Below are 16889 nucleotides of genomic sequence, written 5' to 3'. Positions count from 1 at the left end.
TTTGGTATGTTGTGTCTGTTGTCTGAAAGAGTTACAAATGCTATGCAACTTTTTTTATTTGAGCAAGAGAGGATGTTTCAGTCGCTTCGGCGACAGATGTATACCCCCAGACTATGGTAGATAGCGTTCAATAGTTAAAACGTGACTTTGGTAAACAATTGGTAAATCTATTGTCATTTTATGATACTTCATTTATTCAAAATTGTTTACCCATTGTGGGAAAAATTAGTCGCCTATTCTTTACACAAGTTTCGCCTTTTCAAGGACTTCCTGACTAACAACTATAGATTTGTCGATTTATTCTTGACCAAGAGTTTCGAGTTTATTAAAAAATATATTTTTAGGATTTATGGCTATGTATAAATGTCATAAAATTGATTTCCAAATATCGATTAAAAAAATCGATGACCTTCGGGGGTTTTTCAAAAACCGTGGATTTTGTAACGAAACAATTTGTTACAAAGGGAATAACGGAGGGTATAAAAATGAGAAATCGTTTGTCGTTTAAAATTAATTTTTTTTAAATATTTTTCTAAGGTCCGACTGAAAAAAAAAATGTTAAATTCTTAAAAAATAACAAAAAATCGTGAATTTTTCATAAAACAAGTTTACAAGGACCTCATGACATAAAATTATTGACTGTTAAGACACACATATCACGAACTGACGATCAAATATCGTATATTAAATTTTAAGGATTTTTGACAAAAATTAGTGGATATAAAGAAATTGTTTTTAGTGGCCTCCTTACCAAAAAATAAAAAAAGCAAATTTTAAAAATAAATTGCAAGGACTTTAGGAACAAATATCTTGGATTATTTTTAAAAAACAAGTCTTCAAGGACTTTATGAAAATATTTTACCTAAAATCTTAGATAATATTTTTTCTACATCCTGATCATAAATTTGTAGTACCATTGTCGTTAATTTTAAGAAAATTCTCTTCAATGTCCTCTTACCCAAAATGCTTTCTCCTACACAAAACTCATGGATTTTTAAGAATTTTTGTCCTCTTGAACAAAAGACTAGGATTTTTTGCCAAAAAAAAAAATTTGAGCAAAGACCAAAAATCAAGATTTAAAATAAAAATTTAAAAATCTCCTGACCTTTAAAAACTTTTTCGAAGACGTCGTATTTTTATACCCTCCACCATACTATGGAGGGTATACTAATTTTGTAATTCCGTTTGTTACTACTCGAAATACTCATGTCAGACCCAACAAAGTATATGATCTTGATCAGCGTAAAATTCTATGACGATTTAAATATGTCCGTCTGTCTGTCCGTCTGTCTGTTATAATAACGTAATCTTTCGAAAAAATTGCTTGAAGTTCGTAATGAATACTACAGCCTATGACAGAAAATTGTCTATGCAGGACCACGTCTTCGTATAGGCCCCATATAACGGTACCTCCCGATATTCGGTATTTTGATGATTTTAGCGTCATTATTCACCGTTTCAAATTACGTATTTAGAGTTCGCGATAAGAACTACAGTCTGTGACTGAAAATTGTGTATGCAGGTCCAGGTCTTCGTATAGGCCCCTTATATCAGAACATCCCTATGTTCGGTATTTTGACGAATATAGGTACAATACTCATCGACATTGTTTGAGATGTTGTATTTAAAGTTAGTAATGGAAGCTACAGCCTGTGACAGAAAATTGTCTATGCAGGTCCAGAACTAAGTGTAGCTCCGATATAACGATATCTCCCTATATACGGTATTTTGATGATTTTAGCTACATTATTCACCGTTTATTACAAGTTTCGAATTTGAATATGGTAATGGCTTATGACAAACAATGCAAACATGTCGTACAGGCTCGAATATAACCGTTATATTCGGTATTTTTAAGATGTTAATAGAATTTTTGGCGAATGTTATATTTTATTTTTCGAAAATTTAGAAATTCGTTGGAGGTGGAGGGTATTCAAAGTTCGGCCAGGCTGAACTTATTGCTTTTTACATGTTTTATGTCACCCTGTATATTCAACCGATTTCGGGTTAATTGTGCACAAAATGGCCAATATAAGACCAAATTATCTGAATTTTGGTACGTCAAACCGAATTCAGTCTAGAAGCAAGTACATCAAATTTAGTGAAAATCGGTTCAGGTATAACTAAAGTTGCCACATATATGTTTGATCCGATTTAACGTTTAAAGTTCCTCACAAGCATTCCACAAAAATGAAATTTGCTATCAGATATCAAATACAGCCCGGAAATACCTCGGCCAATTTTTTTCAAGATCGGTTCAGATTTGGATATTGTCTCTATATATATCTACAACCGATTTCGGGTTAATTGTCCCCCAAATGACCAATATCAGTACAAATGTCTTGCATTTTGGTACATCTCACTGAATTCAGTCTAGAAGCATTTACCATAAATTTGGTGAAAATCGGATCACATATAGCTATAGCTCCCAAATATATGTTTCATTCGATTTGGTGTTTAAGTCCTTCACATTCGTAATATGAATTCGACAACAATCATATTTGGTACCAGATATCTTATAGAGTTCGGAAAATCCCTTTGCCATATTTTATCGAGATCGGATAAGATATAGATATAATTATACATATATATCCTTAATCCGATTTAAGGTTTTTTGTGCAAATAATGGCTAATGTCAGTCAAAACGGAGTGAATTTCGGGACGCACGTTTCCATTTGAAGCAACTCGGCTGCGATATTTAATTTTTTAATAAAATCCTTCTTGAAGTGATATCATGCACTCTATAGCAATGTTATTTGGTATAGGAAGATAAAAATGTCTCCGTCCGTCAAATTTAGTGAAAATCGATTAAGAATTGGATATGCCTCCAGTATATTAGTTCCCTATGAAACCAAATTATAGCTGCTCTATCTCTAATAATGATTTGATCTACTTCTAATAATTTATTTTGTTATTTTTTAAATGTCCATAGTGGTCTAGGGTTTTATATAGTTGTTCACGCCCGACTTTTGACTAATCCTTACCGGTATGTCTTTCACGTAATACCATGTGGTACCATTTTGGAATCTTCAATTTTTGAAAAAAAAAATCGATTTTATATCTTCTCGTAACCTTAAGCTTTGAATTCCAAAAATTCTTTGGTTCACCTAACCTGAATTCTATCAGTGATTTAAGTAAATTTTTGAAGTTCCAACAACCCAACCCTACCACTCCCAAAAAACACTCCCCACTTTTTATAAAAACTATTGGGAAATCGTAAAAAGTAGAATTTTTGTCTTAGATTGGAATCTTTGCTTTCAATATTTTAAATCAATACTTAAAGCATTATTCTGATCAAATCTTCGTATTCTGGCTTGTAATTCACCACCGATTTAAATCCATTTCAATTAAGTCTAGCACCTGTCGCTACCTATATTTTCAATAGATAACTTAAATGTTATTCTCGCTTCATCTCCAAAAACCTTTCGCCACAGAATCAATGCAACCTAAACTCTGTGATTTTATTGCGATAATATCCAGCCATCCTTTTTCCATGAAAATCTATTCACATTTAAATGCCATGAAATGGCAATTTATTTAGTGGCCTCATTTCCAAGAATTCCTTACTGTCCCGTCCTGTCGTTTATTTCCGAAATAATTTTGTTGCTGCTACTGCTTTTTTTGGATAATTGTTATTTTGTATTTGTTTATTTGTTTTCATTTACCGTCAGATTACTTTTTCGCTTTTGTTGTTGTTGTTTATATATATTTTTTTTTATCATAAATTCTTTAAAAGTGATCACATCTGGCAGGGGTTGTATTGCTGTGCGTGTGTGTTTGAGTTTTTGTTGGCCAATTACTTTTTATTGGTCTCATTTTAATAATTAGTATTCATTTCATAGATTTTGGAACTATGAATTTTGAACTGGTTAATTTCTTCAATTAACATAACAATAAAAATTTTAAATGTTCTGTTTTATTTTATTTCGGTGATAATGTTATAATAAAGTTTTAATCCAAAAATATATATAAATTCTAATGAATGGAATTTTGCAATCGCTTGGAAGAGTATTTCGAAAGGCAATAATAATAAAAATAATAAGGTTTTGGGCGCTGAGTCACCGGCTGAAGTCCAATTTAATGTGATGGGAATTTAACAGGATTTCAATTTGTTTTTCAATGAAATTTTGCAGCTCACGTGAATACTAAGTGGTTGGAGATCTACAAGAATTGGAAATGGATGATGAAATTGATGGTAACTGAATGTTGTGTGGTCAATGAATTACCAATTTGTATGGAATTTCGAAACATTCCATGTGCTGAATTTTCAAATCAAAAATGATGTATTCTTGGATCTTTAAGAGTACTGTTCATACTTTTGATATCCTAAAACGGTATAACTTTGGCTTTAGAATCACATCGATGGGATTAAAAGCGACTGGGTATATGAGTATTTGTTCCAAAATGGTTTTTACAAAGACCAGAGCCAAAACTCGTTCGTTTATAGCTAGAATAAAATTTTGCGGAATTTTTCGAATATAATTAGGAGTCACATATGACAGTAAGGATGTATGAGAAAATAAGAAATTTCTAAAAATTCATATCAAAAAGGAGCATAGGGTAAGTGTGCCTAAGTTCGGCATGTCCCAGTAGTCGGCACTTTTTATTTTTAAGCCCAAATAAATGAAACTATTATAACTAAATGTATTTTGTTTACTTCAAATATATTGTCAGCTATCTTTGTGCACAATTTCGCTAAGAAAAGATGAATTATCCTAATAAAAATTAAATTTTTGTCTGTGAATCAATTTATTATTATTATTAATTATTCTTACAAAAAAATTGGTATTCCGACTGTTGGAAAATACCATATCGACAATTGGCCAGTGGTGCCGACTACTGGCAAAAAAGCTTTGTTTTAATAAAACTACAAATTTATGAAATTTAATAAAAAGTTATTAAAACTTTATTTATTATTGCAAAAACTATACAAAATTTCGAATCTGAATAAATTAACTTTGTAATAATTGAAATGTTCCACTCAGAAAGGCGATTAAAAACGCGAAAATCCTAAAAGTGCCGACTTACCCTACTAAAGGAAAATTGAATTAAGTATCAAAAAAATACGCTTTCAAAAAAAAAAAACAAAAAAAAAAACAAGTAAAATAGCTGTAACTTTGAATGCCCTTTACCATTTGGTACAAATTTAGCAATTTTCAAAAAATAAAATCCGTTAAAAAATATTTTAAAATTTTAAAAATACTTAATGTAGTTGTCATATTAGCGTCTATACGATGACGTAGACCTGCATAGGTAACTCTTGTCACAAGCTATTACAATATTCAAATGCGAAACTGCAAAAAAATCTGTTTATAATGTAGCTAAAATCATCAAAATACCGAATATCGGTAGGTACCGTTATGTGGGGGCTATGCGAAGACGCAAACCTGCACAGACAAGACTGTCATAGGCTGTAGTATCCACTACGAACTTCAAATACCGAAATTGAAACAATTCGGGTGAAAAATGTCGCTAAAATCATTAAAATACCGAATATCGGGAGGTACCGTTATATGAGGGCTGTACGAAGACGTGGACCTGCACAAACAATTTTCTGTCAAAGGCTGTAGTATTCATTGCGAACTTCAAATACTAAATTTGAAATAGTTGCGGTAAATATTGTCGCTAAATAATCAAAATACCGAATATCGGAGGTATATGGGGGCTATACGAAGACGTGAACCTGCACAGACGATTTTCTTTCTTAGGCTGTAGTATCCATTACGAAATTCAAGCACCAAATTTTAAACAATTTCGGTGAATAATATCGCTAAAATCATCAAAATACCGAATATCGGGAGGTACCGTTGTATAAGGGCTATACCAAAACGTGGACCTACAATGCCCATTTTCAACACCAAAAGTCCTGCAAACATAGCATACATTTGAGTAAAGTTTTATCAATCTACTTCAATTCGTTCGGAAGCTAGAGTGATTTCCACAGACGGACAGACGGAATATATATACTTTGTGGGGTGTAAAATGTGTATTTCAAGGTGTTACAAACAGAATGACAAACTTAATATACCCTCCATACTATGGTAGATTAAATTCCCAAGTATAAGGAAAAATGCATGCTATTCGTGAAATCGGAGGAAGATAAAAATGGGAGCTATATCCAAATCTGAACCGATCACGACAACATTTGGCAAAAACATTGTTAGGCTGTATTTGCATATCATTACACTGAATATAATACTTATGGAGTAAATATTACGGCTTTTGGGGGAAATGCATTTCGAACCGTTTGAAACATATATATGTGGCAGCTTTAGCAACATCTGAACCGATTGTCACAAAAAATTTACATATTTGTTTCAAGACTCTATTCGGAGTAATGTGCTAAAATTGATTTTATTTTGGGATTTATTATGCATTTGATGCACAATAAACTTGAAATCGGTCGGAGATATATAAGGGACCTGCCTATGTTTAAATCTGGACTGATTATCACAAATTTCAATAGAATTTGTCCTTGGCCCAGGAAAATGAACTGTGTAAAATTTCATCTCAACCGAACAATGAATGGGACCTGTTCTTGGCCTTTAAAATTACATGGACGGACATCCATAAAACGACTCTGAATGTGATTCTATGGAAATCGTCAAAAGGAACTAAGGGTCGATGTGGACCATCAACATGGGGAGGCAAAAGTCCTTTCCTTACGTCAGCATTATCATGTGCATCCGTTCAGTACCTGCTTGGGTGTTATCGTGGGAGTCATCCCAACCACCATTTGGTAGATACAACTTCCCCACCCAGGCGTGGCAGGAAGGGAGGGAGAGGGAGGTCCTCTAGATTAAGAAGCCTATCAGGCAGGTCTAAGTGGCATTCATACTGATACAGCCGCAGATGTCATCAGCACCCCCATCAATCGCAGCTAAAGAACGTCAGCTGCCTAGACAAACCAGGGTATTTTTGGCGCAATTACGTTCAGGATGGAGCAGTCGTCTCAATTCATATTGGGCACGAATTAACGAATATGTGCGTGACGTCTGTCCGGCGAGTGATACAGGCCCGCACAATACGCTGCACCTCTTGAATTGTACCGCCAAACCTACCCAACTCACTCCGGAAGATCTCAGGTTACAGCCCATTAAGAAAACTCCAAACAACTGCATCTACTACTGCTACAAAAAAAAAAAAAAAAAAAAAGCAACAACAATTTATGAGAGACATATGTCCAAACAGGTGCAGAATTACATATGGACCCTTTTTGCCCGAGCTGGCCCAAGGTGGTCAGGGTATATTGTGTTTGTGCATTTGTTTGTAACATGCAACAGGAAACGAGATAGACCCCATAGTTTATTTTGATGATCTGCATAAAATCACATTCTGAGTCGATTTATGCATGTCCGTCCGTCCGTCCGTCCGTCCGTCCATCCGTCTGCCCATGTATTTTTGTGAACAAAGTACAGTTCGCATTTATTACCCGATCCAGATGAAATTTTGCACAAATCAATTGTTTGGCCCAAGTACGAACTCTATTGAAATTGGAGACAATCGGTAAAAATTAAGATATAGCCCCCATATATATCTTCGTCCGATTTGCCTTTTATTGTGCACCAAACGTGCAATATCAGCCCGAATAGTATGGAATTTTGCACATACAACTAAATTAGTCCTGAAAATAAGTATACAAAATTTGATCGAAATCGGTTCAGATATAGCTATAGCTCCCATATATATTGTTCATCCAATGTGTTATATTTGTTACCCACAGCCGTAATATGCACCCCGTAACAACGATATTCAGGGAAATATATGAAATACAGCTCAGAAATATCTTTGTAGGGTATCATAAAGTCGGTCCCACCCGACTTTAATGCTTTCTTTACTGGTTTTAAATTTAATTTTTAGAAAACGCTGGTCAGGAGTACATTGTAGGGACTAACGTAAATACGTCCTGCGTTCTCTTTACAAAAATACAGGGCCAGACATTCGGATGCATGAATCGAAAGTGATTCTATGAAGATATTCAAAATTAAATAGGGTCTATCTCGTTTCCTTCTCCATGTTACAAGCAAGTGCACAAATACCTAATACCCTAACCCGTGTGGTGTAGCGTATAAAATGTCAGGGATATGACTAAAAAACTAGTTTGTGAGAAGGGCAAATATATTAACTTAAAATAAGACAAAAGGCAGTATGTTCGCCCAGGCCGAACGTCTAATACCTCCACCGTTTGGAAGAGTTTTTCAAAAGTTGAAAAATACTGCTATAATCATAAAAATCCGAGTACAGTGAGGAACCGTTTATGGGGGTTGTAGGTAGACCTGGACCCGCATATGAACTCACTTATTACGAACTTACGAAATTTGAAACAATTCTGGTGGCTAATGTCGCTAAAATCATAAAAATACCGAATATAGGAAGGTATCGTTATATGGGGGCCATACAAAGACGTGGACCTGCATGAGTACTTTACTGTCATAGGTACACATTAGGAACCTCAAAATCCAAATTTGAAACATTTCTGCAGAAAAATGTGACACAAATTATCAACATGCCGAATATTTGGGGGTCCTAGACGTGGACCTATAGCCCATTTTCAAAAGCAAAAGTCCGATTAAAATACTTCTAGGTGAATTATTTTTTATTTACTCCTTCTAAACATTGGTCATTTGATACAGCTTCATCTTCAAACATTAATATGAGAGAGCAAACTCCACTGCATACTCTCTTGAAATAAAGAACTCCGTTGTAAGAAAAAGTAAACAGACTGAACTATTTTTAGATACCCATTCTCATTAGCTAACCAGATTAAAACAAGGCCTTAACGCGTTTATACTTAATCGATATGTCCCTCATATGCAAATTTCGGTCAGACTAGACGTTAATTAATTTTTAATTGCTTTATCTAATTCGTCATTCACAAAAAAAAAAAAAAAAACGAAGTCCCCCTATTTTGTGGAATTTTGTCCCAGACACTTTTTTTACCTCCATATCATATTAACCTGACATTTTCTGTCAAATTCAACATCTATCAAACTTGGCGAGAACTAAATTTTGTTCGCCAGCCTCAGACATGTAAACAAGTTTCGAGCCGGCAAAACGCAAATCACCAGTCTGTATTTGATTCATAGTCACACATTGAAAACAAATTTCGAATTGAAGCTCCGCTTATCAGACACGCGAGTTTAATGATGAAACACGGAAAAGTGTTGTTGTTGTTGTTGCATTCAATTTCAATTTTTTCAATTCAAATACCGAATGTGGAATATTATAATAGCTAGTAATTTTTTTTGTTATTATTATTGTTGTTGTTGTAATTTATTAGCGTAGAGGTGACATTTTAACACTTTTAATCGATCCCACAGTTGAATAATGACGATCGATCGAACAAGTGAGTCTGACTGACAGTCAGGTGAACTGCAATACACAATTCTCTGGATTTTACTCAATTTATGTGTTACCTTGTTGTTGTTGATGTCGGTGTTGTTGTTGTTGTTTGAGACCAACTTAGAACTGTAGCGATAGCGGTTCTTATTTTTTGTTATTGCCACTGATAGCTATGGTAATTTGTCAGTTTCGAGCACCGCTCATGCATACATGTATGAGGGGTATTTTTCCTCAACCAACTTCGTCGTCGAATGGGCGGTTTGTACGTATGTTTGTAATTGGATCAGCACATGTTTGAATTCATTCCATGAATTTTAAATGAGCCGGCATTTAATTGCAGTGGCTTTTTATTATCTTATTTTTCTTTTTTATAATCGAATTTTTTGTATGATTTTTTAACCGTTATTTTTTTTAAACACTTAATTAATTTCCAAAAAATATGTATTTAAATTTTTTCCTATTTTGAATTATTTTTCCTTCAAGTTTTCTTTATTTGGGTTCTAAATTCTTTTCATCTAGGGTTTTTTCTACGCGCACTGTTTTTCGTCGTCGTTCCGTTTTCGCCAAAGGTTCACATCCGACTATCCTCACTCAATGTTGTAAGGTCTTACGATTTAGTTTGGGTTTTCTGTTGCTGTTGCTTTTTTTGTTTTGTTTTTTATTCGCATTTGTTTATATTTTGTTTTTGTTTCATTTATTTTGTGTTTTCCTTGTCCACTGGCTCACTCACTGATCCTCTCCAACTGTTCTACGACTGTCAAGATTCTGAGATGCTCACTTGTTGCGATTTTATTTACCTATTGATTCGATATCGTTTATTCTGCGGCCGTTACGTTGGCGTCGATGTTAACGTCTGCGGAAGCGTAAACCAGCAACCAACTGCGATGATGATCATCATCATCGACCACAAATAATGTTGTTGTTTGAACAGTGGGTGAGATTGCGTTGCAATGGAAATTAATTGAAATAATGGATAAATGTGGCAAAAATAGCCGAAAGATGGCTCGTGAGCTGAACATATCGCAATATTCCATTCGGCAAATATTGATATACGAACTCGGGGTAAAGCCATTGAAATTTCAAAAAGTGCAAGAACTTACACCGCAACAGAATGTACATTGACTCAAAAGAGCTAAAGAGTTACTTCGCTTGGCCGAAAGTGGCGATCTGCCGTATTTGGTTTTCTCCGATGGGAAAACAAAAAAAAAAAAAAAAATTATTCTTAAATTTGATGCCATTTCCGATATATTTTGCTTCCAATTAATAAAATTTAAAAAAAAAAAAATTAAATTTTGGTGGTATCGGATAAAGAAATATACAGGAGCTATATCCAAATCTGAACCGATCCTGATACAATTTTAGGCACTTATTTCTGGGCAGTATCTAATATCTAAAATCAAATATAATTCTTGGAGAGTGCATATTATAAATATGAGGGACTAGAACACCAATTCGGATCAAACATATATATGGGATCTATAGCTATATCTAAACCGATTTTCTCCGAATTCCAAAATTCAGATATTGCCCATTCGGTGCACAATTAAACCCAAATCGGTGGAAGATATATATGGGACCTATATCCAAATCTGAGTCGATGCTGATCAAATTTGGCAGAGATATTTCTGGGCTGTATCTGATAACTGGTACCAGATATCATGAAACATATATATGGGAGTTATAGCTATATCTGAACCAACTTTCATCAAATTTGATGTACTTGACCGACAGAATTCGGTCGGATATGCCAAAATGCTGGTCATTTGGACTGATATTGGTCATTTGGTGCACAATAAACCTGAAATCGTATTAAGGATATATATGGGAGCTACATCCAAATCTGAAGCGATCTTGATAAAATTTGGCAAAGGTATTTTCGAGGTCTATAAGATATCTTGTATCAAATATCATTGTTCTCGAATGCATATTACGAATTTGAAGGACATAAACACCAATCAGATGAAACACACAGGGTGAGATGAAAAAAGTGCAACCAACTTCAGACTACTGTCATTTCTAAGCCACTCGTCCTACAGCTGTTAAAATAATTCCGTTGATAGCTCATCAAATTGTTTACAAGCGTACAATAGCAGAAAAAAAGTTATTCGTGATGGAATTCAAGCGTGATAGTGTGATTTCTTCATATTTGGCTTGGAAACCACAAGTGGCTATCGCTAGAGCACTCCAGCATTTAAAATTGTGAATAAATCTTTTGTGTCTCGTACCATCGCTCGTTACCGTGATACTGATAGCGTAGCCCGACGTCAAGGAAGTAGACTGAAGAAAACAGCAACATCAGCAGAAAAGGTTCGAAAAGTAAAGATCGAAACCCGCATCGCAATGGCCCAAAAATGTCTCGTGAGCTGAACATGTCGCAATATTTTATTCGGCAAATATTGAAAAATGAGCTCGGGGTAAAGCCATTGTAGTTCCAAAAAGTGTCAGGACTTACACCGTAACAGAAAAAAAATAGACACAAAAGAGCTAAAGAGTTGCTTCGCTTTGGACATTCCAACAGGACTCAGCACCATCGCACTCAGCACGTGCCACCAAGAATGGTTACAAAATAAGGTTCCTTGCTTCATTTCCAGCCCACAATAGCCACCAAAATCTCCGGATACCAATCCGTTGGACTATTGTGTCTGGAGTATTTTGGAAAGCAAGTTTGGCTCTAAAAAATACCAAAGTGTCGATCACTTCAAGCAAGCGCTTCGCCGGAAATGGGCCAAAATACCGCAGAGCAACATTCGGGCAGTGTGTGACGGTTTCATTGGCCGTTTGAAGGTCATAATTCGTGCCAAAGGTGACAAATTCGAACAAATCTAAACTTATTCTAAAATTTGATGCTATTTTCAACTTTTTTGCTCTCATTCAATAAAATTTAAACAAGTAAAAAAGATGTTAGTTCAGCCGGGGCGAACTTTGAATACCCTCCACCAATTGGTACAAATTTTGAAATTTTCAAAAATAAAAACAAAAAAATCCGTTAAAAATTCTGTTAAAATCCTAAAAATACACAATGTAGCCGTATATAAGGATCTATACGAAGACGTGGACCTACATAGTCAATTTTCTGTCTTAAGCCGTAGTATCTGTTACGAACTTCAAATACCAAATTTGAAACAATTCCGGCAAATAATGTCGGTAAAATCAACAAAATTCCGAACATCGGGAGGTACCGTTATATGGAAGCTATACGAAGACGTGGACCTGCCCAGACAATTTTCTGTCATAGGCTGTAGTATTCATTTCGAAATTCAAATACCAAATTTGAAATAGTTCCGGTAAGTAATATCGCTTAAATCATCAAAATACCGAATATCGGGAGGTACAGTTATATGGGGGCTATACGAAGACGTGGACCTACATGGCTCATTTTCAATTCCAAAAGTCCTACAGACATAATATACATTTGAGTAAAATTTTATTAATCTACTTCAATTCGTTCGGAAGCTAGAGTGATTTCCACAGACGGACAGACGGGTAGACGGACGGACATCGCTAAATCGACATAGAATTTTATGCTTAGCAAGAATATAAATACTTTGTGGGGTCTAAAATGTGTATTTCGAGGTGTTACAAACGAAATGACAAACTTAATATACCCTCCATTCTATGGTGGAGGGTATGAAAATGTAAAAATTATGGCGTTTGACTTAGCTGGAGGTTTTTTTTTATCTCACCCTGTATTGTCCATTTCATATCGGACCTAAATAAATATGATAAAAATATTGCGACGTACATGGTTTGGACTATATTGGTTACTTTCTTGAGAGATATGTGATATGATATGTTAATTTTAAGAAAATGTGAAAATGTGCGTGAGGTACCACATATACTAGACCGAGGTAGTCCATTTTCATAATTCATTTAATGCAGAAAAATATTGGTATGGGCAGAATTACAAGAAATCGCAAATAACATATTCATATCAGGTTTCTGGTTGAGAGACCCTTTGTGGGGGAGGTACGTGATGTAGTGGACCAATATTGTCCATTTTCACACCTGGCCTAGCTCTGATGCAAATATTAGGATTTGTACAGTTATAGCAAAACCGGATTATCCTTTTTTTCTTTTTTTGAAATTTCGAACTTTTGTGGAGGAGTGGACCGATATTGCCCATCTGCGAACTCGATCTAAATTTGATAATAACATTGCAATGTACCAAGTTTGGACCAAATCGGATACTCCCTGCGAGAGTTATTGTGCGCATCAGCCAGACAGAAATACGGCATCGCTAGTTCGATGTCCAAATGTCCAGTAGCGGCTTTGGTCCAAAGATACCTAGGGCCTACACCGTTATCAAATGATATATACCCTGTCTAGCCATATGGCTGAGCGTGTAAAAAATCACATTTTTAAAATATCCGCCAATGTTCAGTAGTGACTACAAATCGCATATACCAAACTTCTGTCGCTAAGTTTTTTATCTCCCTCTGCTTATGTGAAGCTTAAACAAAACATGTTTCCTGACGCCAGCGGTGGCTTCAATGTAAAAAAATGCCGGTCGAACGTGTGAGAGTGCGATTGGAATATACGTGTTTTTATTTTCAATTTTATTTTATGCAATCCTTCTTCTGTCGGCTTTACAAAAAAAAAAAAAAAAAAAATAAATAAATAAACGGAGCTGCCAGATTTGAGTAATAATGAGTAAATTTTGAGTAAATATTTAATTTTCCAAAAAAACAAGAAAAAATTAATTTGTTATAGAACCAGGGTAACTTATTTATCGGAACAAATATTCCACCGAGAAACTATTTCCATATTATGATCCTAAGCGGATTATTAATATTTTACTACTAATTTCTCAGTTTTCAAAAAAAAAAAAAAAAAAAAAAAACAGTAAGTTCGGCCGGGCCGAACTTTGAATCCCTCCACTAGTTGAAACGAATTTGGAAATTTTGAAAACAATAAAATCCTTAAAAAATTCTGTTGAAATTTTAAAAATACCGAACATAGCCGTTATATTGGGGTCTATAAGACATGGACCTACATAGGTATTGTTTGTCATAAGCCATTACCATATTCAAATTCGAAACTTTAAATAAACTGCGAATAATGTAGCTCAAATCAACAAAATACCGTATAGAGTAAGGTGCCGTTATATCGTAGCTGTGCGAAGACCTGGACCAGCATAGACAATTTTCTGTCACAGGCTATAGCATCCATTACGAACTTCAAATACGACATCTCAAACAATTTCGGTGGGTATTGTACTTAAACTCGTCAAAATACGGAATATTGGGAGATACTGATATTTGGGCCTATACGAAGATCTGGACCTGCATAGACAATTTTCTGTCACAGACTGTAGTTCCCATTACGAACTCTAAATACGTAATTTGAAACAATTCCGGTGAATAATGACGCTAAAATCATCAAAATATCGAATATAGGGAGGTACCGTTATATGGGGGCTATACGAAGACGTGGACCTGCACAGACAATTGTCTGTCATAGGTTGTTGTATCTATTACGAACCTCAAATGCCAAATTTGAAACAATTCCGGTGAATAATGTCGCTAAAATCATGAAAATGCCGAATATCGGGAGGTAACAATATATGGGGGCTATACGAAGACGTGGACCTGCACAGATAATTTTCTGTCTTAGGCTGTAGTAATCATTTCGAACTTCAAATACCAAATTTGAATCAATTCCGGTGAATAATCCAGCTTAAATCATCAAAATACTGAATATCGGGAGGTACTGTTATATGGGGGCTATATGAAAACGTGGACCTACATGGTCCATTTACGAACTTATCCTGCCTACTGGAAAAATAAACATGTGTGCAAAATTTTAGCCACCTATCTCAATTCGTTCGAAAGATAGCGCGATTACAACAGGCAGACAGACGGACATCGCAAAATCGACTTTTAAAATCGTATGTTACGCTGATCAAGAATATATATACTTTGTTGGGTCTGTCATGAGTATTTCGAGGAGTTATAATATAACGGAGAAAAATATTCCACCGAGAACCTATTTCCATATTATGATCCTTATTGGAGTACTAATATTTCACTATTAATTTCTCAGTCTTCAAAAAAAAAAAAATAAATAAATAAATAAATAAATTAAAATTATATTTCAAATTCTAGACAAAATTTTCGACCAAGAACCAATCTCTACATATTGCATGAAAATCCCCAATACCATTTTCTCTTTGTTGGCCTTATTTCCTAGTTGTTTCTTTATAATTGCCCCCTTCTCTCTTCCTCTCTCTTCTTGGTCACTTCATAAAAAGACAATTTCATTATAGGCCTGTCATATAAATCTGTTTGTGTACGCTCTATGGCAGACATTTAGGAGATGTGTCCGTCTGAGACCAGTTGATGATTATCATGATATTCGTGTGCGCCGCAATGGCTAATAATAAAAAAAAGATCTGCATGTTTTCGTTTAATTATAATTTATTTTTTCTACATATGTCGTAATTAATTTTTATCATTTTAGTTTTTTTTTTTTCTACGTTGAAGAGAAAACGTCACAGTGACATAGATGCCGACGTCATTGCAGTTGACCACAAGAATTTGTTTTTTATGAACTTGATTTTCAAGGAAATAAAAATTTAAAAATAATTGTTGTAGAAGAGATCTCACTCAGTGACTGAGTGGGTTGCTAAACGTTTTGTAGTTTTTTTTTTTGGAACAGAGTTTGGCTTGCTTGTTTGGGATACCATAGTATTTTGTTGTTGCAAAATCGTCAGGCGAAATCCCATTATTGTTGTTTTTATAAAAACAACGTTTGTTTTTTTTTTTCTAATTTTATAATTGTAAATGTGATTCATTTGTTATAACAAAATAGTTGGCAATAATTACGTTTAACAAAATCTTTAACTTCGATCTGTCATTAGAATTAGAAATAATTGTTTTTCTGTCTCGACAAATTCTAGGAATCTCTATTTTAAATTGTGTTTTTTTGTTACTATGATTTATAGAGTGATTCACACTCGATTTCAGATGTTCCGAGTTGTTTGAAGTCCATGATAAATGATATTATCCGGAAAAAGAGTTTTAATGGGCTTCTCGTGTAACAAATGAATTTTATAGCATATTTTTGTACATACTTACATTTCAATTATATATATGTACTGTAATCATTTCAATATCCTATAATTTGGCAAATGAGACTCTAAACAGTTTTAAAGTTAAGTTAATCTACTGGGATTGTCCCAGCTTAACAAATTCACCTCCAGTATTTGAGCTATGTAAATACCTAACTTCGGAATTGTATCTTCATCCCTTCAACCAATTTGGTACCATTTAGTACTTTAAACTCTTCAAATTTAGTACAGTTATAGTACCAGCCAAAACCAGACCCTTTTCTCAACCACAGGCACCAACAATGATATCCATATAAAATTTCAGGAATTCTGCTCTATTATTTAACCCAATACTAAATAGTACTAATTAGTACTTTTTTCATTACAGTAAACATTTAAATAAACCACCACCATATCTCGATCGCAGGCACCAACTGAGACATCAATATTAAATACAGGGACCCCAATACTTCACCCAATACAAAAATTTAGTACCAGC

The 16889-nt window shown here is 34.5% G+C and overlaps 1 protein-coding gene across 2 annotated transcripts in view; it reads right to left on the bottom strand.

Annotated features, from left to right (window-relative positions):
- LOC101900140 (sodium-coupled monocarboxylate transporter 1) overlaps positions 1–9725 on the bottom strand; it is a 301185-nt gene extending 291460 nt beyond the window's left edge. For both annotated transcript variants that reach the window (XM_059125300.1, XM_059125301.1), the window contains exon 1: positions 9417–9725. The gene's annotated coding sequence lies outside the window, so the exon portion shown is untranslated. The remainder of the gene's footprint in view (positions 1–9416) is intronic.
- Positions 9726–16889: the final 7164 nt, after the last annotated feature.

The sequence above is a fragment of the Musca domestica genome, unplaced genomic scaffold (genome assembly GCF_030504385.1).
Source record: "Musca domestica strain aabys unplaced genomic scaffold, Musca_domestica.polishedcontigs.V.1.1 33, whole genome shotgun sequence".
Lineage (NCBI taxonomy): Eukaryota > Metazoa > Arthropoda > Insecta > Diptera > Muscidae > Musca > Musca domestica.
The sequence above is the reverse complement of the archived record's forward strand: the minus strand, read 5'-3'. Positions and strand labels throughout refer to the sequence as shown.